General features: G+C 39.6%; 1 long non-coding RNA gene across 1 annotated transcript in view; it reads right to left on the reverse strand.

Moving 5' to 3' along the window:
- The window catches only part of LOC139079156 (uncharacterized), a 69,247-nt gene extending 56,226 nt beyond the window's left edge, over positions 1-13,021 (reverse strand). The window contains exon 1 of the long non-coding RNA XR_011532505.1: positions 12,526-13,021. This is a non-coding gene — a long non-coding RNA (uncharacterized lncRNA). The remainder of the gene's footprint in view (positions 1-12,525) is intronic.
- Between the last annotated feature and the right edge of the window lie 14,242 nt (positions 13,022-27,263).

A 27,263-nucleotide genomic window follows, 5' to 3' on the forward strand; every position in this document is an offset into this window, starting at 1 on the left:
TGTTTAATATGGTTTTTAGATAGATATTCATAATGCTTTTTGGTGTCAAGGACCCCTTTCATAGTTTGGTAAAGCCTGTGGACTCCCTCTCAGAATAAAGTTTTTATTTATTATTTTTATTTATGTATTTATTTATTTTGTGGCTTAAACCAACACAAATTTATGATCTTACAGTTCTGGGATCAAGAAGTCCAAAATTGGTTGCCCTGGGCCAAAACTAGGTATTGGCAGGCCATCCACTCTCTGCAGACTCCAAAGGACTATCTATTTCTTGCCTGTTTCATTTTCTGTGGCCACTTCCTCCATCTTCAAGGTCACCTCTCCAATCTGTGCTTCTGTTGTCATGTGGGCGTCTTCTCTTCTGTCGTCAAATCTCCCTCTACCTCCCTCACACAGGGACACTTGTAATAACATTTAGCACCCACTGGGATAATCCAGGATAATCTGTCCACCTCAAGATCATTAACTTAATCACATCTGTAAAGACCTTTTGCCATTTAAGGTAACATTCACAGGTTCCAAGGATTAGGGTGTGAGTGTAAGGTTTTTAAATGCATAAGGTAAATTACATAGGGTTTCAAAGGAAACCAATTGTATGGAAGGGCAGTTAGCAAAATTTTGAAACATTGTGATCAAGAAATGTGAGTTTCTTTATTAACACATTAAACAATATGCTCTAGTAGTTTGTCTAAGAACTACCACAATTTGGATGGAGTGATGGGTAAAAAAGATATTTTGAAATATTTGCAGTAACTGAATATAATTTGAAAATGTTTGTGATTTTTGTTAATGACAAAATCACAGGTAACTGCTAATACTATTGTGATTGGTTCCTGACATTCATAATGGAAGGAAATGCAAGATTTTAATTAGACGTTATGAAAATAAAAGTATAATTTTTGTTTTTATGCATATTCAAAGACTTTCTTAATTCTATTTATGGACCACAAGTTTAGAACCCCTGGATAAGTCACTTTTTAAAGGTTTATTTGCAATTTTAAAATCCGTTTTTATATTAGCAATGTTTTTGATCATAAAATATATGTCAGCTATTATTATACTTAATAACAAAAAATTATTCATCGTTTTTGTTACAATGGAAATTGGTTTTAAAGAGTATTTTAAAAGTTGTGGGTTTCAGCTGAGGTTGAATGGACTTCTAATTGGTGTAAGATAATGTCAAAATGGTAAAATTTTATAATAAGCAACTCCACTTATAAAAGGAATTATTACAATATGAGAATCCATTTTTAAATTCACTTGCCAAATACAGACATACTTCGTTTTTGTAACTGACTGATTTAGGAAAGCTATATATTTTGGGGGCATTGCTAAAATTCCCATCAAAGAAAAAATAAATCTGGGCTCCCTCCGTATGAAATAGTACATCTATGATTTTATCTCACAGTAGTTTCTGAGCTTGGTCCTTTCAGAAAAAGAAAATATATAACCAAAAAGCAAAACTATTTTCCTTACTGGAGACAAAAGACTGCTTCTCAAATAAGCCACCCTAAAGGAGGGAGTGTCTTCAGGAAACATGGCTGAAATGTTGAGAAGGTCGACTTGAGTAAAAGCTTGAAGACGCCTTTGGGGGTTAAACTCTGGACAAAGAATTTGGGGTGCATTTTAAAATGTTTAAATAGTCAGCCTATCTTAAAGGGTAGAAGGCTTGCTGACCTGAATCAGTTGAGAAATGCTTTAATCTCAGAGGCATACCTGCACTGCTGTTTCCTTCAGTACAAGTACTAAGATGGGATATGTAACAAGAAAAGCAACCAGGCCTATTCAGGCAAGTTTGAGGACATAAGCTCTTTTCAGTGAAATGAGCATTTAGCATTTGTGTCTTCCTGGTCTGTGTTCCTGTCTCTGGATTCCATGAAAAGGATTTGGTTTCCTTATTTGGATCTACCTTTTTAGATATTTCGTCATCAAATAGAAGAACCCATAGTTATAATAATGAGGATTTGCGTAGCACCCAAAACTTTCTTAAGAAACATATCTTTATTGTATTTGCTGATCAGATGATAAAATCGAGACTCCAGAGGTTTAGTGGCTTGTCCAAGGATGTTGTTGTTCAGAACTGAGATGTTGCAGTGTTAGGATAGAACTTAAGTTTTATGTCCAAATGCAACATTCTTTTTGCTAAACTCTGTGGCCTTATTTAAAACCATCCTGAGGAATGGACAGTGCCTCACAAGAAATCACATTTCAGTAAATATTCAAGAAATCTATTTATTGAATATTTAGTCAATAAATATTGATTAAATGGCTACAATGTGACAGGTAATGTGCTAGGCACCAACATTACAGTCGTGAACAAAACAGACATGGTCTCTGTCCACGTGAAGTTTACCACCAAGTCGGGGTGTGTGAAATATGTAATTATTGGAAGATGTGATGATCTAAGAGTGCTATCGGAGTCTGTAGGAGGTGCTAGGTTTTTTTTTTAATTACAGGTCAATATCTGAGCACATTGAGTTATAGTCTTTGTAGTGTCCTCTACATTGCATATTCACATACCTTGTCATTTAGAATATGAGTTTTGGAGTCTTTCTGCCTGGGTTTGAAACCTTGCTCCCTCATGTACTTGCTGTGTGATCTTGGCCAAGAGTCTTAACTTCCTTGTCCCTCAGCTTTTTCATCTGTAAAATGTGATAGCAATAGTACCTACTTCAAAGAGTTATTGTGGAGACATCATGAGATAATCTAAAATGCATAGAATGATGCCTGATATACAGTAAGTGTTCAATAAACGGTAGCTGATATGATGGCTATTGTTCATTCTTTCCTTAGTGTGTGACAAGTGTTTTCTTGTCCTGGGTTAATGCCCACAATTAATACTTGCTAATACTGATGCCACCTGCCACCCTGTCCAGGCGCTGATGTTTTGACTTCAAAGTGAAGTGTCTTTGCAAGTCTTATATCAATGTGATCTGGTCCATTTCATAAAGCTCTACCCAATATCCCGGTTAAGACTCAGCTTTTCACCTTTAGTCTTAAAGGGAGCAGCGATGGGCCTCATATCTTTGTTGAAATTCTGCAATATGCAATTTGAAGTTAGATTGACCTTCAAGCTGACAAAGTAAAATAAACAGTTTTATAAATGAAAATGGCTAATCTGAAATAGATCACAGCTAAGAACTTCATTTTTTATTCATTCTCTTCATACAAGGTTGATATCATACAAGTGAACATCTAATATTGTACTTCATTGTGGGGCTCGCTGAAGACGCAGTTAGAGGAAATTAAGGACACAATGAACTGGCAGAAATCAGAGAATATGTCTGTAGTCCCTTATTTCAGAGAGTTATTATTTTTAAATGTAGGTATGCCTGATTTTAAAAAAAAGTAGTTACTAAAATTTTACTGTTGGATTCTTTTTCTTTTGAGCAGTTCTGGTTTCCTAGAAATCAAGAAACTGACAGTCTTAACTGTTTTTATATACGGCAGAGCATCACGTACTTCAAGAAAACTGCGTGAAGGCGCATAAGACTGGTTGCTTCAAACTCATATCTCTTAAAGAGTACTCTTAAAGAGTACTTAAAGAGTAGCAATTTCAATTTTTTCAGGAAAGAAAATCTATTAACAGCCCAAATATTTACCAGAGAAAATATAGTGAAAGAAAAAATAAAATTTTGCAATAGCATGGGAAATAAATCATAGAATCTGAATAGCTCTTCACACTCGCCTGACAGCTAAGTCTAGTGCCTTTACACAAAGGAGGAGCTTTAAGACTGGTCTAAGGGCCTGCTGCGGTGATTTGCTGAGCAATCTGGGTGACTCATCCTTGTTCTGGTTCTGCAGCTCAAGTTCAGTCAAGATGGTGGACCAGGCTGTGTTAGCGGGGAACAGCTGAGAGTGATAAATAAGCCCTGTGCTCACGCCTGACTAGACTGTACTGAACTGAGTAGTCAGATTATATATGGTACATCACCGAGATTCATGGTCCAGAGGAGGTGGTCCCCTGCACATTCCAGGGCAGCCTCTGTCTCTGTGCAAATCCTTACACACACACACACTTACACACATACACACACACACATGCATATACACATAAAGCTGAGCTTGTAGGAGGGCAGCTGGACTTTCCAAAGGTCTAACAAGACCTTCTCACACACATATGTTATCATTTTGGTTCTTGATTTTTGGATTCACAAGCTTACAACTCCACCTGACCTGGGAAACATTATTTATCTCTTTGTACTAATATTCTTCTGCATATCTTAGAAAAGTAACTCTTCTTGATTTACCTAAGTGGTGCCCATATCTAGTCTTTCGATCAAGCTGAACACATGAACATTTTTGATATGTTAGTTTTATGACTTTACTTATAACACTTGATTAATAAAATTTTATTGAATTGAATTATACATAGCTTAAGGTAAAATATGTTATGCAAAAATGATGCAGTATCTAAATTCAGCACTGTTAAAAGTATATCTAACTAAATTAAATCCAAAAATGCATGACAATGAAAAAATAGGGGAAAATTCTAGAAATGATATCTAATATAAAGACGTATTCAGTTAGTGACCTAAATTTATATCTAAAAGTCCGACTTTCTTTTATACTCTTAGCATTCTTGAAACACTGGGTTCCTATGAGGTGCTGTTTTTTCCTTTCACTTTTTGTGTTAACTTTCCAAAAGGGAGACAACCAAAATATCCTCGTTGATTTAAATCTCTCCAGAGACACCCAGTACCACTGATCGTCTCTTCCCTCTGATTCTCCTCTGCAGAAATTCAGTGTCCAGATGTTTCAGAATCCAGATGGCCTATGAATCCTCTATCACCCAGAAAGGAGGAAAATGTGCATGAAAGCGGAAGATTGAAAAGAAAAAAAATAATTTAGGTGATGTAATGGCAGCATACTGGGCTTAAGGAAAAGCTTCCCCTCCTAAAGCAGCAACTTAATAAAATGCATGTTACAGTCTCTATCAGCAAGCCAGATTTTCAGCGTTGCCTCCTTTTTCCATCACCATTAAGAGGCTTGCAGAGATCCACACTGTTTAAAGGGCAGACAGCATGGAAGAACTATCATGTACAATTTAAAGTAGCAGCTAAAATTGGAATGGTCACAAGAAAGCCTGTTTCTTTGCAATTAAATTGACAAGCTGTCTATGATTACCCTAGGGAACTTGGCAGCTGAGTGATAAAAAGGCTGCAGAGTGTTGAAAGGTCTAACGCAACTTACTAGGTGGACAAAGACCACATCTGCTTAATATACTGATTGGGAGAGTTGTGGAATGTACTTGGCTAAATTAGCCGAGGAGGGATACTAATGATCCTTTTTCCTCTCTAAGACCCTCTGCTCAGAACCTATTTTAGAAATTACCCACAAATTTTTGGAAGCGTGCATTAAAAAATACTTTGGTGGAATACCTGATGTTATTTAGCATGCACCTACTGCTACAAATCACCAGAAGAATTGAGCAGAAATTTAGAAAGAAATAATAATAAAAAACATCTTCCACCAAATGTTTATGAAGTTTATAAATGCTTGATATAAAAACTGGGTACCCAAGAGAAGATTTATAGTGATATCAACAACCAAAGAGTTGAAAGCACATGGATGATTTAATGCAAAATATTAGGCTAGAATTACATGATATTTTCATCATTGGGAGTCCTTTGAGTAGAGCAAAGCTGAAACTTAGGTTATAAAGGAGAAGACACTAATTTGAAAAGATACATACACCCCTGTGTTCACTGCAGTATTAATCACAATAGCCAAGATATGGAAGCAAACTTAATGCCCCTCAACTGATGAATGGATAAGGAAAATGTGGTAAAAAAGAAAAAAATACTGCCATTTGCGACAACAGGGATGGACTTTGAGGGTATTATGCTAAGTGAAATAAGTCAGAGGGAGAGAGACTATTACCATATGATTTCATACATTGTAGAAGATAAACCAACAAACCAACAAACACATAGATAGAGAGAACAAATTGGTGGTTACCAGAGAGGAAGGGGGCAGGGGGAGGGCGAAAGGGGTAAAGGGCACATATGTATGGTGATGGATGGCAACTAGACTTTTGGTGGTGAACATGATGTAGTCTATACAGAAGTCAAAATATAATCATGTACACTTGAAATTTATATAATGTTATAAACCAATGTTACCTCAATAAAACAAAATAAAAATTAAATAAATAAAGGAAAAACGATAACCAGATTTTGGGTGGTAGCAATTTGTGAAGACTGACACACCCATTTCAGCAATGTCATCTTAATTTTAGTTACTTCATTCCTTAAAAGGGCAAATGCATATAAAAATGTAAAGGTTTCTTCTGATACATTTCATAGGTATTAATAACACTCTACACTAAATGAATGAATGATGACAATGGCTACCTACCTTTCTGTTCTTTCTGAAGGCTGAGTACCCATTTACTATAGCAAACCTGGAAAATGATTTGTGACTATTTCCGAAGTAGCTTATCCTAAATAGGATGGCTGAAGCAGAAGTGCATTATATACCACCTTGGAACTCACTTCAAAACCAGAGATTTTCCAATTAGCTGGCCAACGATGGCTGGTCTTTGAGACCGTGTGGTACTTCATCAAAGTTATTCCAAGCTCAAAGTCATTCAGATGCTCAGCATCAGATAAAAACTCCTCAATAGGATGTTTGGATTAATGAAACAATAATATATTAGTATAGCACGTCACATTTTACAAAGTGATTTTACATTCAAAGTCACCTTTTTTCCCCCATTAACAACCCTGCAGAGTAGATTTTGCTGCCCCCACTTTAAGAAGAAGGAAAGGAAGCCCAGAAAGGTTAAGTGAGTGACTTGCCTAAGGTCACACAGTAATTGGCAGAGTCAAGTTTCTTTGTGCTGCAATCAAAGGAAGACTGAGAGCAGAGTCTAACGTGGAGCATAGCATGAGATGTTTAGAAAAAAGTCCTTCATTTGCAAAACCTAAGTCAACACGTTTGTGTAAATTGAACATTCAAACTTCCCTTTTGGGATAACTGGATGAGATGATACACGTTGGCTGATGCCTTCAGCCAGACTCCTAAGAATGCGAATCTAATTATTGAGGAAAAAAACACTTGTATTCTTTCCTCCCATCATGTTGAAGGTTATATACACTTATGTACTCATTACTTGCTTTTTCTAAGAAAATGTGCAATGTGGTAAGAGGGCTGCTATAACATTACTTTTTCCAAATGTCCCCACTGCTACCAGCTAGTACAATGCCTTTAAAAAAGTAGGGTGGAATAAATGCTTTTTGATGCTAATTATGATCTCTGACAGATAGCAACCAAATCTTGCTCCGAAACAATAGTTTTAGATTCATCCAACTCTTGATTGTCCATGGAAAGAGGTACTAGGAATAGCAGGGATAACTGAAATCCACAAACACAAACCTCATTTTACAAATAGTTTCAATCTCCTCCCTCAGCAAACTTTTAACTATAGCTAATAACACGATTAGGTTGACTGGTTTGAGCTTTATCTGCCCCTCTCTGTCTACTCTGGTTGAGATATTGCTGAGTGGAAAAACAGTTTATAAAAAATAGGTAAAAGGATTAATAAAATCCAGAGTTGATTGGAGTAAAACATCTCTTTGACAACAGTGATACGTGCATATAGGTGCTTAATAAATGCTTTTTAATGATAGGCATATATAATCATTGAAATATATTGCCCATCCAACGCTTCCTCTTCTTTCACCACCCAGATCACCACAATTCCCGGGGTTGCTCAAATACCTTCACACCGGTCTTGTGTATTAAAGCATTACTGAATGTTAGCCATACATTTATTATAAGCCAGCAAATAAACTTCCAGCAGTAAGGACACAAAACCCTTTAAAAATATAGCATAGTGTGAGATTAAGATCCAGAATGAAGTAGAGTATATATCTTTATTACTATAAAGTAATATTGGGTTTCTTGACAGCCTCTAAAATTGGTCAAGTTACTGGATACATTTACAAAAATGCTACCTCTTTACTGAAGGAAAGAGTACTGAGATACAAAAATGATTTGATATGTTTATTTTACAACAGTACTACATTGTATATAAACACAGGGTAGTTGAATGCATTAGTGTGTGAGGTGACATCTTTTAAAATTGGAAACACTGACGGAATCAGCACTGGTTCTATACCCAATGTCCATTTCTCCTTTTTGCCTTAACAAGATACCTTGGATTTGTTTGGGCCTGGGCTATGTGCCCTGTTAGCATTTCTCACCTCCCCAGATTCTTTAACGCTCAGGCCATGTGACCTAGTTCTATCCAGTGGTACAGAAGTAGACTCTACTTGGTGAGGCCTTAGCAAGCTATTGTTTTCCTATAAAAAGGGATGAACTCAGCTGGTACATACCTTTTGCCCTTCTTCTTTTCTACATGGAATACAGACACGATGCCTGGAGGTAAAGGGGTCATCTTGTCACCATAAGGGGAAAAAGTAGATGCTAAGGATGATAGAGAGGAAGAGAGAGGAAACGGAATTTCTCCTGGAATTGTAGGGCCTCTGAACTAGCCCTGGCCTGCCTCCTGCCAAGTGAAAAACAAATTCCTACCTAGTGATGCCAGTAGAGTAGGGGCCTGCTACAAACAGGTGAAAGCAATAGCATCTGATATAACGGGTTTGTCAGAGTACAGTCTCCGAGGATGCAGATTCCTATATTCTACTTTGCAGTCACTCCAACATTCTCTTTACATCCCCTGAAGTCAGGACACACTCCAGCCATGGTTTCTTCTGGCTAGTGGTCATACATTTGTTGGTCCATCCTTCTCAGGCTACAGCAATATTTGTTTATAATACCATTTGTCAAGTCCAAGAACTTTCACCAATTCCTAATTGCCTGACAACTTTTATATTTGGTCTCTTAGACCAATTTCTTAATGGCACCTCAAGTCACTACCAAACTTGTAATTTAATATCCAGAGTGAAACATGTATATATTAGATGTACATATACACATATTTAAAATAGATCTCATATATATGGCACTCTAACAAGTCAATGTCACACAGGTCAATGCTGAACCAAGTATGTCTGGGATTTCTTTTAAAACTCAAGCTCTGTGAAAAGGTACATTCTATGGGATAATTTAGAATTAAATCTGTGGTTGCTAACAGCTTACTAGAACTGTAAATAAGTGAATATTTCTAGTACCTGTTGGAGAGGAGGGATTTTAAGATGATGTCTATGGCTAGAAAAAGACCATCATGAAGTTAACATGAAATAAGCTATCATACAATTTTCCTCATTTTTTTCATCTTCTTATGAAAATACGCCAAAGTTTTGAGGCTGGGCTAAGTGCTTATAGCACTTACTCCGTTACATAATCATTTCCTGGGTACATGTAGGTACCCCGTCCGCAGGTGGTTGTAAGCTCCTGGAGGGCTGGGACCACACTTGTTCACCTGTTTCTCAATGTCTGTCTCATGGTGAGTGCTCAGCACATATTGATGAGTCAAATATGGTGAGATAGGAAGAGAGTGGGAGTAATGAATTTAGAATTTTCTTTAAATTCCTTTTCCTTATGGTTTTCCAGCTGGAGATAAGGGTAGAGTAAACAGAAATAGGGCAGATGCAAGAGTTTCAACACTCGTTTTTAGGGGGTTGTAAATAAATCCTGGAAAATAGTGAACAAACCAGGAAAGATAAATAACTTGTGCTTTTTAGCTTGGGAGGAACAGAGAGAGAAAAACCATCGTTAAAAAGAATTAATAGTCAGTGGGGGAAAATCCCTAATTGTTTAAATTGTCTATGTAACCATAAATTATGCTTGAAATGGCTTATGGGTATCCTGCTTGAATATTGCATTCTTTATTTTATATGCTAATTTTAAAATAATTTCTAACTATTTTAATAAAAGTTTTTGTTTCTGTAAGAAAAGTTTGAGTGCGAAAACACATAATAGTTGTAGATAATTCTGACTAGGGGAAACTTGCTACTTGGACTATCGGCTCACAACAAAGACATCATTATTCATTAGATAGAAATTATTTGTGAGGAAATAATAACTCTAGATTGTGTGCAAATTCAGTATACAGAGAGAGAGTAAACATCCTAGGGTATGAAGTTTGTCATTTGCCAGATTACCAACGATTTCTGCCTGTTGCTCTATGTAAGAAGAGCTGGCAGCTAGCGCTGCTCCAGAAACCTTTGAAGTTGCTAAGAATCAGGCCCCGGTTTATAACGGATGTGGTCACCATCGGTTCACCAGGGTTTCCAGGCAACCAGAGCATCCCATTGTCTACCCACACCAAACTCAGCTAGATTCCTGGCCTCATAAGGACAGCTCTTAAAGGTGACGAAGAGCCTTAAAGTATTCCAGAACCCAGGATTTCAGAAACACTGCTGCCAAGGTCATCTGCTTTGAGTAGTAGGTCCTTGCCCACACTGGGCAGTCATTAAAAAAAAAATGACAGAGAGGAAAAAACCCAAGGAGTTGGCCAAAAATCCTTACTACTTTGCCATCACTTCAATGTTAGCCAGAAATAATTAGAATAAAGTATAACTGCTCAATTAACCTTCGAGACTGACCAATTGAAATGAATTTTATTATTACACTTCGCTAGCCCAGGCATTTCCAAAATGTGGATGTTTTCAAGTGACAATGAGAATCATCCATTTCTTCCAGGAAAACTAATAAGCTGAGGAACACTGTAGAACACATTCTTAGTTTATACATGAGGGAGATTTGAACCAGCTAACCCCAAGGAAATCGAAAGGCATCTCTTCAGAGCCCTTCCTAACTGAACAATTCCAAATCCGAACCAGGAAAGGGGCGTGACCGTGGGCATGCGCAGATGCAGAAGAGAAAGCCTGAATTTCCTCTGCCCGGCACCCAGCTGCTGGGTGACATTGGACAGCACGCTTCTTCATCTGAGGGCTGACTGGTTTAGGACACTCTCCATCTCGCCGCAGATGAAGCAGCCTTGATGTGGGTCAGGCGCTGGCATTCTCATCATGCTCCTGGGACGAAACTCTCACCACTGCCCACAATTCACCATGACTGCGGCCATTCCTGTGTCTCTCAGCCCTGCACTAGCTCATTCTCGTGAGGCCGTTCGTCACGCTCTCTTCCTCAGCAGCGCCGTACAGAAGGAATCTTTAGGACATCAGTTCACTCACTCTCTTTCTGCCTGTCTACAGACATTCCCCCAGACTTTTCCTTTTCTCCTCTTGATCTAACTTTGACCCTATGTTTGACACATCTTAAAAAGCACTTGCTTTCTCTCCACAGTCCTTATTTTCCCAGATTATTTTTTACACAGCCTCTGCCCTTCCCATGGTTTCTCTATTATGACCTGGCTCCTGATGCTTTGAAACTCATTTAACCACCTGGATTTATCACTCGAACCTTTCCCACATCCTGTTAATTCTGTTACTGCATTCCCTTGGTTTCCCTGTGCTTCCTGAAGTGTTGCTCTTGAGTCCTTTCCCAGTTTCCTTCCTTCCATCTCTTCAAGAGGCTGAGGCGGGGAGAAACCACCTGTTAGGGAGCAGGGAGACCTGGAGGCAGGTGGTAGAGCCCGTGTGAGAGCGGGCAGGCACTTCACTTCTCTCTCTCTCTCTCTCTCCATTTCTTCCCATGTAAAGTGAAGAGGTTCCCTCTGGCTCAAAATTCCATGATTCCAGGGTTTCTTTGTACTTATAGAGAAGAGTCATGGAAAATTACAATGTGATTGTTGCACCAGAAAAATTAACTGCAACATATGAGCCATTCGCTTAGCAAAAACAAGGGCATCACAGGTTTATTTGACATCATGGCACTGAGAAAGATGGACTTTGGGCCTCAGGGTGGCCTGTTGGCTTTTTTGAAGCAGAAGCAAGCTTGTGGTTTATTAGATTGGATTTAAATTGGTCAAGTTAAATAGAGTCAATTGCACTTTGTGAATCAAGTAAACACGAGCTTCTCTCGGCTTTTCCCAGCTCAGCAGTGGATTCTTCAGCTATGTTTCTCAGATGTTTAGGATTGAAGTTTCCATTCTGTAATAATGGAAAATAATCACGGCCTTCATTTTAAACAAAAACCATTGTGCAAGTGGATCCAGGATGCGAACAAAAATACTGCATTATTTTACATAGCTGACATGGTACATTTGAGGCATAAAACATTGCACACACTATAAACAAATGAAAAGCCGGAGTCAGTCCTGTTAGGCCCAAGCTATGATCGATTGCAAACCGAGGGTTGTAAAATAAGTAACAATCTGGAACCATGGTTTATCAACACTTTTATTTTCCTCAGACAACTTTATCCCGGAGCGCTGGAAATGTGAGGCGCTGTGATTGGAAGAGGAGCCTGTGACTTTGGAAGTATTTTCAGTTTCATCGTCTGACGTTTGCACTCGGCAAAAGTTGCTTTCACAAACTCCCGCACAAAATGTATTTGGGACTAACAGCTCTCAGATTTTATTAGCCCCTTGGGTTGGCCCTGAGAAAAACGCACTGGAAAATGTAAGTCGCAAACTGGAAAATGTTATTTTGATTCTTTAAAAATAAATAAATAAAACAAACCCCACAAAATCTGAAACGCCCAGCTTACCTTTGTGGGTGGCTTTCTCTTTCTTTTTTTCTTCAAGGGAAGGGAATTGGTGGGGCAGAAGCCTTTTTTATTGTGCCTCCTGCTCTTTTCTGAATAGTCACTTAAAAGTGCATAATAAACATCCCTTGCAAGGCCCATTCTTTTTGTGCGTGATGGGGATAAAGGCGGAGGAGGGCCTGCGACCTGACAGAGCCATTCCCCGATTCTCCGAGAGCGACTGCCCTCGTGGGCAGATCCCGCACCTCTCACCTTCCTCCCTAAACACAAACTCCCAACCGCCCCCAATCGCCAACCCCTGCGAGCGCGGGGGCACGCGGCCGCCTGGCAGTGCAGTCACCCAGCACCTTCCCCACCCGGCCACCTAATTGTTTCCCAGTTTATTCAGCGTCCAGGTGGCAGGCGCGAGCGATGGCGCCTCCGGGGCCTCCCTCCACCGAGGCGCGGGTGGGAAGCCCCGGGGTTGGCGATCGGGGGCCCGGGGGTCTGGGCGGCCATCGCCCGGCACGCGGCCGCGACACAAGGCAGCGGCTAAACCGCTCCGGGGCCAGGGCGCCGCTGCGGGCGCGGGCGCGGGCGGCGGGTGGAGGCGCGCTCCGGCGGAGCGGCGCCCGCGGCAGCCCCAGCGGCAGCTGCGGCGAGAGGCGCGCGGGCGGCGCGGGGAGCGGGCGGGACGCGCCCGGAGACCCGCAGAGAAAGGGCAGCGCCGCCGCCGGCTGCCGGCCTCGGCGCGGGTAATCACGCGCTCCCCGCTCGCTGCTGATTTGCAAGAGCAGATTAATCAGAGAGCGCGGCTTGATGAAATTTGCTGTTATTGTGCCCATTTTTAGCAACATCTTTTATTATCTTCATTATTCATTTACAGGGGCCCGGCATCAATTATGCAAATGAGTTCACAGACTTTGCAGATTACTTCATTTGCCGCTATTGTTTGTGGAAATTTAATTATTAAATATTATTAAGCTTGCGTTTTCTTCAATTTTCCAAGGCTTAGTTTCATTTGATTTTTCCTCCAGCTGCTCTTCTTTCCTTTCAGTGCCAAAACAGCTCCTCATCAAAGCGGCTCTGGCATGTGAAGACCAAATAAAATCTCCTCAATTTAATAATTTTGATGTTAGTCCCTTGTTCTCAGCTGCTTGCTCAAAGCAATGCAGAGAGGAACGCAGAGCACATTCAATTTAATGAGCAGAAATTGAATTCAAGTTTGTTCGGAATTGACTTCAATTAAGCAGAGTCTTAATGATAAATTAATCTCTTTTCTTTATTCCCTAGAATTTGTTTTTCAAAGTAGGAAATTGGACTACATTGAAAGACCAAATAAAGAATACCAATTTTAGCTAGATCGTGGGACTGATAGCAAAATTTAATTCTTTATAGTAACCTACTTGGACAAATAGCATTCTTTCTATGGCATGTATTATAATTTATATTCATTGTTACCACTTACACTTCCATAGCATGGATAAAATGGCAGTTGAATCAAATATGGGCTTGTAATAGACTTCAGAGTTTTAATCTTTATTAAGAAACTCTAATTGAATGCATAATTAGGTTTTCAGTCTTTAGGAAAATCAGTTTAATATCTATGTGAACTGAAAACATTGATCAGAAATTTTAAAGCAATTTTTATGAGTTTATTTTTGAGGAGACATCATCAGGCTGCATATAAAATGGCATTTTAAACTGAAGAGCAAGAATCCGAGAGGCGAGGAATTAGGTTCATCCTGTGTTGTTACGGATACCGAGCCAGGCTTCCTTGGAACCAGGGCCAACATTGGTAATTTTAAGTTCCTTTTATTAAAACCTCTAATGTTCCTCCGGGCCACCAAATCCATTATTCCTGTCCAGACCCCGCTGAAAATCAAACTCACGGCTACTTGGGGATTTTAATGAGGGCGTCCATATTGATTGTATGGTTATACTGTTTGGGTTTGCTGCCACTGTCAAAAATGTGCCTGACATTTCTTTTCACCTGAATCATGGATCATCTTTTCTGGAACATGCAGGGCATAATTCTCCATGCTCCAGTCTGCAGAGCACTCTATCTACATATGCCAAATGTTATTATTGCAGTTCCTTCAGAAACTGTGTGAGTGACCTTAGAAGAGATGATGTTTGTTCCAAAGAACTTCAAGCTGTTCACTGTGGTATATTCATAGTCACAAATTTAAAATACATCAGTGTGAGAAAATACATTTAGGCTGCATACTGTTTCCCAGAGTGCCTGGGTCCCCTCCCCCCTGCTTCCCGCTCCTTCCATGGATGAGTTTTATTACTCTTGGTCACTCAGACATTGTGCGTGCAAATTTGACTTTGCCGTGAATTTTAAATTGAATCGTGTGTGGTGGAGATTATCTTCTTTGTGTGACAGTACAGTATCGTCATTTCCAGGACTTTTCAGGGTCCACCTGCTCTATGTTAGAATTAAAGATTTATGTAATAATAGAATTTTTAAACTGACAGGGTGCTTAAAAGTCATCTGGTCCAACGCCTATGTTTTATAGATGAGGAAACCAAGGCCCATAAACGTTATGTAATTTTCCTAAGGGCATAGAGTCAGCCAGAGGCATAGCCAGGACTAAAACTCGCAGGTATACGAACTTCTGGGCCGAAGAAATTTTTTTTTCACTGTTCAAGTCTGCCTCCAAGTTGTGTAGTGACATCTTTGAGTAAGTGGGAACTAGTTTTAAAAAGACAGGAATTAATTTATTGTCTTGTTCAAACTGGGAAATATATTGATTAAAGCGCATAAAAGCACACACAAACCCGGGAAGCCTATTTATCTGGAACTTAGACAATTGGGAAGCCTAAAGAACAGGCTTGCTTTGTGCTCTCCTTTAGTGAGAGGGGAACAAATGAAAAGTTAATAAGCTTGTATCAGGGATTTTTTAAAACAAAAAACCCAGGAAACTTTATAGTGCTATAGGCTCTGTGCATATTAAGTCCTATATTCTACAGTGAGAGTTGACAACATTTTTCATTAGTATTTCCAGTATTTTTCTATATATTCCATCCCCCCATGAAACAGTGGTATCCCAAACCTCCTTCATTTTATTGCAATCTGTGATTTGTTCAACCTGAATGAACTGTGAGTACTGGGCAATTTGCTAGATGTTGACAATCTGAAGACTGATGAGGCTGTAAGGAGGTGGTAGTCTAGCTGTGGGGAAAACAGAAAAGAACCAATGATCATCATGTGAAATAGTGAGTGTTCTATGCAGAGATGCTTGGGGCGCACGGAGGAAGGGCATCCGAAGCACACCAGGAGGCCTGGGAAGGCTTCTCCATGTAGTACTTACCCATGTTCTCCCTGTAAGGGCAAGTCACCAACGTGAAGAAGGTGATGGTGGTACGGAGTGGGGTGGGTGAAAGGGAGCTTTTACCAGGTAGAGGGAAAAATATATGGGATGTGGGGAGGCATGGAATGGAATGAAAGCTGCCTAAAGGTCTGTGCCGAGGAGTTCTGGGAGACTGAACTACAAAGCCAGGGGTCAGACCAGTAAGTGCTTTTTGTATTAAGTTAAGGACAAGTCATTTCTCCTTTTAGTCTGGAGGGCAACTGTTTAAGCAGCTTCCATGAGAGTACAAATATTCCTGGGATCATGGTAACCTTATCTTCATCCCTTATTAACTAATATCTTAGTGATTACTTCAGCAGTGATTAACTGTAACATAAAGTGGGGGAGGGGAATTTGGGGGATGGAATGGTGGCAGGAAATGGGAGGAAGAAAAGAGAAAAGAAGAATGGAGACATTGATGAGGGTGGGAAGGAGGTACCTGGAATGAACTATTCACAGCTTTGCCTCGGACCCAGGAAGGTCTCTTTCATCAGTGCCAGCCCTTGAGCCATTAAAATCATCTGTGCACCTTCTGTTCATGGATACTGGCTAGAATTTTACAACTTCTACCTTGGTAACACCATGTAATACAATTTTTAAGGATGATTTGTAATGTTTATAATGATGACTTTCTAAGAACTCAAAACACCAACGAAATCAAAACAGATAAAATCTTAAGTCTTGTTAGAGTATTCCACCAAGTTTTTGAGAATCAGTCTCTGACTTATAGTGAATGGGGTAGTTCGGTTTGTTAAAATATTTAGTTGACCAGAATACCATATTTTTCTACCATTCTAAATAAATTACCTTACTAAATCCATTTTAACTGCAGAACTACAAAATTGGGTTTACAATTTTTTGTGCTAGAAAACTAAGGTAAATATAAACATGGCATACACAAAAGCATTTCAGATAAAATCAATGACATATTATTCCAAATTAAAGTTAAAAATCTCAGGCAGAATTATATAATTGCAGGGGTTGGCTGGGTGGCGTAGCAGTTAAGTTTGCATGCTCCGCTTCCATGACCTGGTGTTCACCAGTTTGGATCCTGGGCGTGGACCTACACACTGTTTATCAAGCCATACTGTGGCAGGCGTCCCACATATAAAGCAGAGGAAGAAGGCCACGGATATTAGCTCAAGGCCAGTCTTGCTCAGCAAAAAGAGGAAGGTTGGCATTGGCTCAGGGCTAATCTTCCTCAAAAAAAAATTATTACATAATTTTAATGATAAAATAAGAGTTCATCACTATGTATTGAAAACATTTTTTTGAAAAATATTTTAAAGGAAGTAGTAGGAATCCAAATAAAAGCCATAAGAGAAGTGATGCCACTTCATAGTGCAGGTTGATTCAATTAAAAGAGAGCTTTATTTTAAAATCTGCTCAAACTGCGGTTAAGGGTGGAAAGGGCAGGGAACCTTCCTCTACATCTGTCAGCTTAAGCTGAATTAAAACACCAGCTAAGATCATTCACAATAGCTAAGAGATGGAAAGAACCTAAGTGTCTATCAATGGATGAAGGTATAAAGAAGATGTGGGGTGTATATATATATATATATACACAACACACACACACAATGGAATATTATTCAGCCTTAAAAAGGAAGGAATATCTGCCTTGTGCAACAACATGGATGGACCTTGAGGGCATCAACTAAGTGAAACAAGCCAGACAGAGAAAGGTAAATACTGCATGGTATCACTCATATGTGGAATCTAAAAAAAGTCAAACTCATAGAAACGGAGTAGAAAAGTGGTTTCTGGGGGCTGGGGTTGGGGAAACTAGGGAGAAGTTGGTGAAAGGGTACAAACTTTCAGCTATAAAATGAATAAGTTCTGAGGATCTAACGTAAAACACGTTGACTATAGTTGGTAGCACTGTGTTGTACAATTGAAATTTGCTAAGAGTTGGTAACACTGTGTTGTACAATTGAAATTTGTTAAGAGAGTAGAGTAAGAGAGCTCTCACCAAAAAAATAAAGTATGCGAGGTGATGGATATGTTAATTAACTAGATGGTGGGAATCCTTTCACAACGTATATGTATATCAAATCACCTTGATGTACACTTTAAATATCTTACAATATTATTTTTCAATTATACCTCAATAAAGCTGAAAAAATACTGGCTGAGAAAAATGCCCTATCTGTCTAAGGAGTGTCTGAGTCCAAGATTATAGCCTTTTAGATGGCCGGTTAATTGGATGTAATGTTAGAACCCCAACTAATAGATGTTATTCTGGAATCACTGGTGAGAGAACATTTCCTCTCTTTCTCCTGAGGAATCTAGCTATTGCCTTGTCAGGCTTGACCAACACACATTTTCTGCCTCGTTTATCAGCTTTACAATGCCAAATCAACCCATTGGGTGCTCTTGTCTTTTTCTTGTATCTCTCATAGGTTCCTCATGAAAATTGTTTCTCTTGTCTGGCCCCTCAATCTGAAGCGGGACTGTGATATTTTCGATTTAGTTTCTCTTTTTCTGTGATAATCTAACTGCTTCGGTATTTTTTCTTTTAGAATAAGATAGATTTTCTAAACCCAACATTCTTTACCATATTTTGGTGTTTGGCTTAATTCAATGCAAGCAAAATTTATTGAAGCCCTCTGGATAGGGTGCTATATAAAGGGTCCCAGGAGCTACAGAGATGAACAGGACGGCCACTCTGTCCTTAAGCAGCTCGTATGTGAGTGGTTGAAGTAACAGAGAAGTAAATAATTATCACCAGTGTAGTAAGTGTTATAGTAGAGGTAGAGACGGGACTCTGAGGAGAGAGTGAAGGATCACTTAAGTAGGAGGAACTTACCCTGAGTGTTAAAGAAGCCATTGGAGTGTGTCAAGGCAGAGAAGGCAGCCATGGACTCCAGTGGAAAGAGCATGGGCCTTGCAGTTAGATAACGGGGTTAGAATCTGCCATATACTTGCTGAGCCAAGTGTTTCACCTCTCTAAAACTCAACGTTCAGGAATGATAATATCCACTGTGCAGGACAGGTGGTCACACATACCTGTCAGAGTGTCTGCGCATCTGCACTCCTGGATGAAGTTCTTCAGATTTGGGAAGGAAAGAATTTGGCCTCTGCCTACTGTCCCCCTCCAAACACCTGCCCCAATTTTTTCCCTTTAATGTGCCTGGAAGAAAGGCCAAGTCTCAGGGTGAGGCCTGTGTTGAGGCAGGGGAAGGGAGGAAAGAGGAAGTTCCCATACTTCAGACTGTGTGTGTGTGTGTGTGTGTGTGTGTGTAGTGTAGTGTGGGTGCCGTTCCTGTCCTTTCATTTCTTTCTGCCTTGATTTCCTCACAAGGAAAAGATAAGGAATAAATTTGGGAAGCAAAAGTAGAAAAACTTTCTCTTTTCCTTATAATCCTTCCACCAATCCATTGTTTACATGCTTAAACTTCTGGGCAAACATTAAGTAATCAATAAATTTATGATGAGCAAATGTTAAAAAAAAAAGTTGGAAAACAAGGCAGATAGAGTAAAAGGAATCTAATCTGAAGAAGTCCTTAGAGCTTTGGCATTTTTTTGAGGGTAAGGATCATATATTTTATTCCTTACCTCTCCCCCTATGTCAGTAGCAAATGGCTTTGAAATAAACAGGCACAGAATATGAAAATAAAAAGCATCTTGACTGGGTTTCCTTTTGTACACAGAATGAGTGATATAAAAGAGTTAACTTTGATTTAAAAAATAACAACAGGAAACCCAATTATGCTTATAGTAAACTTCCTTGCAATATTGTGACACGTCATAGGGGGAATGAAGTAAGATATGGGGAAAAGAGAAAAAGGGAAAATGGAGGCAACAACGATGAGGAGAGAGGGCTGAGGAAGCAGGGAGAGAGAACAATGAGCTGGAAAAAGGAACACAGGATGGGAGAAAGAAGGAAAAAGAATGGGAGAGACAGAGAAAAAGGGAGATGATCATGAGGGAAAAAAGAGCGTGCACAGAGTCTGACGTTTAGGAAACATTCTCATACCCAGGGATCATTTCTGCAGTGGGTTTCACAGTGTTGTCACCTCATCATATTTCCTCAAAATTCTCATTAACCACTGTTTATAGCTGTTTAACTGCTGCTTACCTTTGGATTTTCAAGGGCTAGACTTATAATGGGATAGATAATCATAGTAGCCCATCACAGGGAAATAATTATTCTCTCAGCATATTATCTCTGGCACATGTTTGGGCCCTGAGAAAACGGTTTCCATGTTCCGATGTTAAGAAGCTGGGGGCTTGTTGAGATTGCCTCCTTTCCATAGCAGGATTTGATTTTTTTACCCTAAGATACTATCATATCTCACAATTGGCTAAGCATCATTCTCTAATTTGGGCATGTTTTTGAAAAGATAAATCTTTTTTAGTGTGGTATTTCCTTCTAGGGAAAACTGTTCGTAAGTCACAGAAAAGCAGCAGGCCCATCAGCTTAGACATTATAAAAGTGAGAGCCGGGGGGAGGGGACCTTTGCAGGAAAGGTATTTATGGGAAGTTGTCAATTTTTAGTTTTAAAAAATATTACTCTGGGGGCTGGCCTGTTGGCATAGTAGTTAATTTCATGTGCTCCACTTGAGCAGTGGCCCTGGGTTCATAGGTTCAGATCCTGGGCACAGACCTACACACTGCTCATCAAGCCATGCTGTGGTGGCATCCCACATACAAAATATAGGAAGGTTGGCACAGATGTTAGCTCAGTGACAATCTTCCTCAAGCAAAAAGAGGAAGACTGGCAAAAGATGTTAGCCCAGGGTCAATCTTCCTTACCAAAAAAAAAAAAAAATTACTTTGTTAAATTAGTAAACAAACTAAAGTAGAAATGAGAGGGGAAAAAGTAAAAGTCTTTCTGTTTTATGGAGTTTCATGAATTTTGGGGACTGTGACTTTAACATGGCTTTGAAATATAGGATGAAAACATGGAGATTTTTCTGTTTGTTCTGCTTGTTTCCATCTCCATGAATAGCTTTCTACTTTGGGGACCATCTCCCACTACAGCTTGCTGCACTGTTTCAGTTGGGTTTTGAATATCGATAACCAAAGATGTTGACTGTCCCTTAGTGAAAAAATATCTCGTGTTTATTCCTTAGGTGGGGAGGGGAGGGTTGCCAACATACGGTTTTGCAGTTTGTATTTTTAAAAAAGTCACCCTTCTTATTTAGCATTGTCCTTCATAATACAAATTGCAAATAAGGCAGCTTGCCAGTACTGAAAAGCAATTTCAATTAAAATTCCCAGGGCTTTTCAGGGGCGACACAGGAGTCAGTCTTAGCACATTGTCCTTGAGTCTGGGCACAGCTTACCTGGAAAGCTTCAAAGACGGACAAGTAATTTTAGTGTCACCTTCCTTGTCCCCCCCACCGCAAGCCATAAACAAAGCAATGACTGCCCTTTCCACAAAAAAGGAGGTTCGGTGACTGCTTGTCTGGAAAAGCTGGTAATGGACTATTAAATAGTTGTTTGTGAAATCGCTGCACAGTACAGTGTTTACTTGTTTCTGCAAAAGTATTTCTGTTTACCCGGTTCTGGATAAAGAGCAGATCATTTGACAAGGCCCCAGAGTAAACAATATCCTGGTAGATATACGCTTCCGTCTTCTGGTCCAGGCCACAGCATTTTCCGTTATTATGCAAATGAGGGAGGGGATGTGTGGACACACTATCAGAATCACAGCAAGTAGGGCTGTCTGGTGTGTTGGAATATCCTGTATGAAGGTTGGAATAGCCTGTCCCAAGGGACCCTTCTTCCGCTGCCCTAGAGTGTCTCCCACCTTGTCATGGGGTTTACAAATCACACAATTAACTCTTATAGGTTAAGGCTGCTGGTAAAATCAGGAGTTCCTTTGGAAGAGTGACATTAAACTGATGTCCATCATTAGCATTTTAGATCAAATAATACTTCCATTTATTGAGTGTGTATTTATGAGCCAGGCACTGTGCCATTATTATTCTTATTAACTTATTTGCCCTCACAAGAATGCTGTGAAGCCAGTATTATTATTAGCTTCAGGTTACAGATGAGGAGACAAAGGCACCTGAGGTTAAGTTATTTGCCAGGTCTCAGAGTTGGCAAGCCAGGAGCTAGGTTTGAACCTAGATTCTCTGATTCCTGAGGCCATGTGTTCCTCTGACGTGGCGTCAACAGAGAATGGGGTCCAGAAAATAGAGGGTATGGGACAATCAGACTTCGATGTGGTGAGTTGGGAGGGGTTGGTCCAACAGCTGAGGGACTAGGCATGAAGGGAAGACTAAGAGAGGGAAGGTGGATCCTGTGAGCTCCTGATTACAGCCGGGGCTTGGAAGGGAAGGACTAGTGGAAATGAACATGGAAAAAGGGGAGAAGCTAAGGAGGCAGAAGGTTAATTTCACAGATATGTTTGTGGCCAAGCTGATAGAGTCATTTTCTTAGATGTCTCCTCGATCTTGATGTTGCAGGACTTCTGCCCTTCTTTCACGTAGGTCAGTTACATACGCTGCATGTAATTCTGTAGCTATGAGGTCTCGTGATCCTCACAGGCATTTGAGAGGCAGAGGATTGGTGGCCAAGCCAAGACTAGAACTCTCGTTATTTGCTCTGAGCCCAGTGCTCTCCCCAGCACACCCTGGGCTGTCTCCTATTTGTTGCCCCGGAAGGTCCTCAAGGCCACTCCACTTTCTTCCCATAGAGAGCCCCTTTCATTTTGGTCTGCTATCTCTTCAGTCTCTTTCATTTCCAGGAGGTGGTACAAGTTACACACTCATTACTCCAATCTCGACATGCTATTTGAGTTCTGTTAATTCATTGTTATGTGGAGAATGCCTTCGGTGAAACACAACAAGCTGCAGAAAATACAATTCTCCCTTAATGTATATTTACTAAGTGTATTTATTATTCATCAGGATGTGCATTTTAAAATGTGAGTCTAGATTCCCTCACTTTTAATCCCAAACAAGTGTTAAAAGATTTATTTTTATAATAATCCCGGAATGAGAGCAAAGTAAGCCTCCCAGAACGCGGCTTGCCAAGTGGTAGATGTTAGCTCTGCACCCACCCTGGATGCTCGATCTGCGGGTGCTTGTCGTCTCTCACTGCTTCTGGTGGGGATGCACAGAAGCCTGAGAGCACACCAGGGCCTGTCAATGGTTGCAGTTTGTTGGCACTGACTCTCAGGAAGGAGTACTGCAAGGGAAATGTTAAAGTCCCATTTCTTTGCAAGATATAGATAGATATGGTGGAGACATAAAGGCAGACGGATGAAGAAAAGGGAGGACGTGGGCCAAGAGACAAGAAAATGCACAAAAATAAACTTCAAAGACCTCAAGGTGCTATCAACATGCAAGTGTTTGAATAGTATGTGAAGAATTAAACATGAATGCATTAAGCATCCCAGAACGAATAATTCCTACTGTCCCATGCTGCAAGAAAAGAAAGTTCTAGGGTGCAGGTGCCAGTGTGAGGGTAGCACGGTGGAGGATGCTTAGTAACAGAGTCCAGCTCACATGATGATGCAACAGTTTGTGATTGCTGCCATCTCCTTAGCTGGGTTAGGGAGCCATTTGAACAGGGCTTCAGCCAACTTTGGTGAGAGTCTTTACTCATTAGTGGTCTTTGTTACGATTCTAAGTGGCATCTGTTTTACACATTCCTCAAGATCCCAGAGTGTAGAAATTTCTGGTTATCAGTTTGAGAATCTTTTCTCATTTCTATTGACTAGTGGACAGCTTCATATCTGCCCAAATAATGTTTTTTTGAGTAAACTCATAATACCCATAATACATCAATAATCAGTGTTGAAACATGACTTAAAAATAGTTCAATTAAAAAATATTTCAATTTAAGATATCATTCAATAAAAATCTTGGAATATTTTCTTCTTTGAGGTTGAGCATCAATTACATCTAAAACACCAGTGTGGTCAGTTTTACAGCCAGAGTTATAAACATAGTAAGAGTGGAAGTTAATAAGAGAGTGATGCTACAGTTTTATCCAACAGTTATTGTTTTCTTTTGTTGGATGGAGTCAATGAAATTAAAGCAGAGACTGATTCCTATGATTTTGAATATACTCTCAAATGAGTAGAAGCAAAGATGGAGGAAAAGGAATTCTATTGCCCAACAGACAGATGCAGAGTTCTATAAACCCCATTCTGTGATAACAAATTCTTCAAATAAAATTTCAATGGAGAAAAATAATTTGGGGAAATAGCTGCATTGCATTAAAACTTTATGGTGAGCAGTACAGGGAGGAAAATTGAACGTGGTTTCTATCTACATTTCAAATATAATCCCATGGTGTGCATAATGGTATACCAAGTCAGATCTTAATTAAGGCTGAAGAGTCAGATTTATCCGAAGCGTCACTTTTACCCATGTAATACAACAACTTGAAAAACCAAGTAAAACAATTTTAAAGAAATAATGGAAAATAGCCACTTTCTAAAATTAAAAGAAAAAATGGAGCAAATCCGATCAACTCTTGGTACTGTGGTTACTCTTTGGCCTCTGTCTCAAGCCTCTCTCTTCAATGCTGCCATTCCTTCTTCTCTTTAAGATTTCCTGTTGACCAATGCCTTCCACGTTAGCTCATTCGACTGGGAACAAGACTGTCTTCCTCACTGTGAGATACTGTGTGACATGACCTCTAAATTCTTGCCGTAGCCCTTAACGTTTGATAAATGAATTAGATAGAAATGACTGGGTATCTTTTGCTGAACTTGACGCCTGTAATAAATGTCACTGGTGTCATACAAAACAATTTATAAATTATTCTGAAAAGAATTGTTTCAACTACAGAGCAGGCAGTGAAGGAAACAAATGGGAAGGTTTGTGAGAGGGCATTTCTATAATGACGTCATAAGGGCCAAGAGGATTTCAGGAGCAATTCTTTTCACGCCAAGAAGAGGAAAAAATAAAGTAATGGGCCCAGTGTTTCTATGATTTTTTAACCCTATTTTCTTTACTTTTTTTTTTTTTTTACTTTTTATTAGATGATTGGAGAAAATAAAAGGAGTGGTAGTACAGAGACTTCTAATCAGCTTAAGAATTCGTTTTACTTTTGTGGATTTATGTTACCTACCTATTAAGTTTCATGAAGCCCCTTTGCTAACCAGGTGAACAGTCAGGGACAAGATTACTCAGATTTTACAGTCCTTTGTTTCAAAATAGTGCAGATGTGGAAATAGCAATGGTTAGCATAGCATGCTACACCAAATAGGTTTTCCACTTTTAGTCAAATTTCCAAATGAGCCTTGTATCATTGAAATGTTGTCAAAGGTTATGTTTAGTTCATGAGACAGACTCAAAACAATGAAGTTTTTCTCTCATACAAATTCCCAAGATGAGAAAAAATTTAAAAAGCAAATTAAGTGGAGAGAAGTAAATGAGACATTATTTCTCCAAAGTTGTTTTATTGCCTGCCAGGAAAATATCTTCAGGAGATGGACTGAAAAGGAAAAGACTTTTGTAGTGAGCATCTGAGCCACAGCAGATTTGTGGGTATTATTGGCTTTTCCAGACATCAAAAGCAAACTGTGTGAAAGATGATGGAGGTGCTCAAACAGGAATGGGGAATGAAAATGAGCAAATAGAAGATCATGCTCAATAAAAACACAAAATGATAATCAGAATAAATGAGACTATCAGTGCACAAGTAGAAGAAAATCAACTAGGAACATCTGTTCAGGTGAGGCTGAAATTAAGAGAATAATCAGGCTCTGGTCGTGTGCATTCGGAAAAAGTCTCTGAAAGATATGATGAGTAGCATCTCATCCTTCACCCAAGTGGAATGATCATATCAGTACCTTGGTACTTTCGGTAAAATTGAGTTTTGTGCCTGTGGATGTTATACCTTCTAAGAAACATATATTTGCAGCAAAAATGCAATTGGCTGTGCATTACAGATTAAGAAAATTTTAATGGTGAAATGAAAATTTCTCAGAGAAATATGCAAGGTATAGTGTTTTGAAAAACATTTCTAAACATACCTCTGAATGAATGAAATCATAATAGTATCAGGCCACAAAAATCCTTGGAGAAATAACATGCATATAACATAGAGAACGTTAAAATGAAATATGTTGACTTCTGGTTCTGGAAAAGATAGAACACACACACTTCTCTCTATTCCTCCTGCTAAATACTGTTAAAAATTCTGAACCTTATGTATGTAAAACAAACCTAAGAAGTTTCTGAAAGAGAGAAGAAGGCAGACCATTTAGGGACCTTGGGACCCGAGGAATAATATGGCAGTGAATTCCCTGGATTTTATTTTTGCCATGTATAATCCCAGACTGGGTGCTGGAGAAGCTAGCAATTTAGAAATGCCAAAATTACAAACAAAGGAAACCCCAATGAATGTCTGATCTCCCTAACAAAAGGATCAGGAAGGGTCAGCTTAGCAAGACAGAAAACTTTTAGAAAATAACCCCCTTACTGTAGTCAAACAACATGGGAAAAAATGGTGGCCTTACCACCACCTGTGTCAGCAAAGGCTGAATGGGGAGCCTGGACTTCCACCCTCACCTGGGGGTAATAAGGCACCTCTCTCACTCCTCACTGAGGTGTGTCAGAGAGGCTGCGTGGGAACCAAGGCTTGGACCTCCTTCCAGAGGTCATGAGCTGCCCTCCCTGAACTGTGGTGTCAGTGGAGGCCGTGTGTGGAGCAGTGATGAAGTACCCCTGCTCTTGTAGCCAGGGCGATGTCAGTGGAGGCCTGGTAGGGAGCCTGAACTTCTACTCTCGCCCAGCAGAAATGAGGTTCCACCTTCCCCAGCTGATGCTGTGTCAGAGGAGGCCTGCTAAAACAGAAGACTTAAATAAGATCCAAAGTCTCACCACATAACACCCACAATGTCAAGAATACAATAAAAAATCATGGGTCATATCCAGAAGCACGAAAATCTCAACTTGAATGAGCAAATACATGGAACAGTAGCCAGAACCAAGATGGCATAGATGTTGGAATTATCTGATTTAAAGGATTTTAAAGCAGCCATCAGAAAAAGGCTTCAGTGAGCAATTATAAACACACTAGAAACAAATGCAAAAGTAGAAAATATCAGTAAAGAAATAGGAGATATGAAGAAGAACCAAGTGGAAATGCTAGAATGGAAAAATACAATAACCAAAATTAAAAGTGTATTGGATAGGATCAACAGTGAAATGCAGAGGACAGAGGAAAGAATCAGTGAACTTGAAAATAGAACAATAGAAATCACTCAATCTGAACAACAGAAAATAGATTAAAAAATAATGAACAGAGCCTCAGGGGCCTGTGGAACTATAACAGAAGATCTGACAATCATATCAACCAAGTCCCAGAAGGAGGGGAGGACAAGTGTGGGGCTGAAAAAGTATTCAAAGAAATAATGGCTGAAAATGTCTCAAGTTTGGCAAATGACAAACCTACAGATTTAAGAAGCTGAGCTAATCCCAAAC

Source organism: Equus przewalskii, chromosome 24, assembly GCF_037783145.1.
Source record: "Equus przewalskii isolate Varuska chromosome 24, EquPr2, whole genome shotgun sequence".
NCBI classification, from domain to species: Eukaryota; Metazoa; Chordata; class Mammalia; order Perissodactyla; family Equidae; genus Equus; species Equus przewalskii.